Here is a 2,125-nt window from a genome sequence, read left to right as displayed (position 1 = left end):
CAGAAATAAGACCCTGTGTAAGTACATCTGTCACAAGAAAAATTCCCTCATTCCCTCACCTAGGACTTAACACCAGAGCAGCAATCAGTTTGGGACCAGCGTCCTAAGCTGCAGGTCTGTCTGGGCACACACCGCGTCGCAGAACGGAGACGCTGTTTCTGTGAACAGGGAAGCCAAGCTCTTGCCATGTGCAAGGCGGCGCAGCAGAGCCATGCAGAACACAATGGAGATTGTTTGTTTATACCAGCCAAAGAGAAGGGAACATATTTGTTTTGAGTGAGCTGTGTTAGAATACATATTGTTGTATATGCCCAGGCCTCATTACGCCATGCTAGTCTTCAATATGGATCAGATCTTAAAACTGCTCGACATACTGAAATAAATGTGAGTTCTACCCACAGAACATCTCCAGACTTAGGCCTCATGTCTGTCAATGTCATCTCAAAAAAACAAATGTTCAAAGAAGAAAAACAACAAAAGTATCTTAGAGACTGTGGAGGATGCTCACGTGTGGTAGATGCCATTCAAGGGTATGCTAAGGAATTACTTGGAGAGAGAGAAATCCACATACCAAGACTGGAGAAAAGAGTGGGCCTGAAAAAAAGGAGAGAGAATTAAGCTTCATGAAAGAAATATTTCTTATTTGTATTTCAGAAGTTCCTTCACATCAGCAATGAGGACGCATTAATATCTTCTCAGGCAAAGGTGGCCACAGCACAAATTTTGCTTAAAGATATAATCGTGAGGGCATTCACAGAGGAAGAGTTAAAGTGCTGTTCAGTAAACAACCTGAAGTGCTGTATGCTGTATTCATATAAGGAAAGGTATGAGCCAACGGAGAGAGATGTTCAGCTGCAATCAAAGAGGATCTAAGCCTAACTGAGCACTCACATGACAGTTGGGATCATTTCGGATCCCTTCCAATTGAGATAAAATAGCATCAAAAGCAGAGAGGTTTTTTTTTCTTTCTTTTAAGGATGAAAACACAACATCATTAGTCAAATTTACTCTGAACTTCCACCTCCTCATGTTGATTTGTACTCAGGTTCAGTAAACATATCTTTCCATCAAGGTAAATAAATGTAAAAGCCCATCAGTAACTTAATTGCTTAACGATGGATGCAGTGTGGGGTGTAACAGTGTTTCTGACTATACTGTTCAAGTTAACGACCTCTCAAAAACACCTATTATACAGCTTGGCAGTAAAAAAAAAATCTGTTCCTACTTGGAAATCTGCTTATAAAATTTCAACCTTTTTTTCCTGATGTTGGGGACGGGGTGGAAACCTCTGAGGACAATTTTTCGGGTGGACTGATGTAAAATGGAGTTTATTCATTTGAGATGCCATCCTTTGTGGGTTTGCATGACCCAAGAAAATTAGGCTCAAGAGAAGTGGGGAATCCACAGTGAGGGCAAAAGTTACACAGCCTGGGGAAAACATCTCCAAATTAAAATGCTCATGGTTCTGAGTGGGACCATTTTCTGGGACGGGTAGAGGGCTGGGTCTGCAGATGTCGGGAAGAAGCCTGATCCCGCATGCGTAGCACACACCTAGGGCCATCTGGAAATGTGCCCTCCTCCTCTGTCCTTGCACACCTAGAGCACAGGACTGAGGGCCCATGAGAGAAAGCAGTTGTTCCCATTAAAACCAAGGTGTTTAATAGAGGTGAAGGCAAAATCAGCTCTCCAGTGAGAGAACTGTGAGGGTGGAGGGTATGCCAAGCATCTGAGAGTGAAATCTGGCTCACGGTGGGCAGGCAGGCTCAGTGCAGAGGCACAGCTGCCAGCCTGACATGATGGATCAGAAAAGCTACTAAGGAGCTGTGAGAGTCCGGGCAATTGAAACAAAGCAAAACATGAAAAGGCAATAGGTCAGACCTTCTTTGCAATCTATCAATTAAACAAGCATCCACTTCCAAAGGAGTATGATGTCCTAAGCAGTAGACATCCCAGCACGTGATTGCTACTGTGATGGAAGGACAGGCTTACCAAAAGGAATTAATAATAATAATTACTAGTAGTGTTAATAATTTAGTTGAAATTGTTCTTTAGTGAACCCCTCTGAGGAAATAACATGGTTGGGCATTTTGGCTTAATTCTATAGTCCCATAGCAGCTTTACTCAG

The sequence above is a fragment of the Zonotrichia leucophrys genome, chromosome 1 (genome assembly GCF_028769735.1).
Source record: "Zonotrichia leucophrys gambelii isolate GWCS_2022_RI chromosome 1, RI_Zleu_2.0, whole genome shotgun sequence".
Classification (NCBI taxonomy): domain Eukaryota; kingdom Metazoa; phylum Chordata; class Aves; order Passeriformes; family Passerellidae; genus Zonotrichia; species Zonotrichia leucophrys.
Note: the sequence above shows the minus strand (reverse complement) of the source record.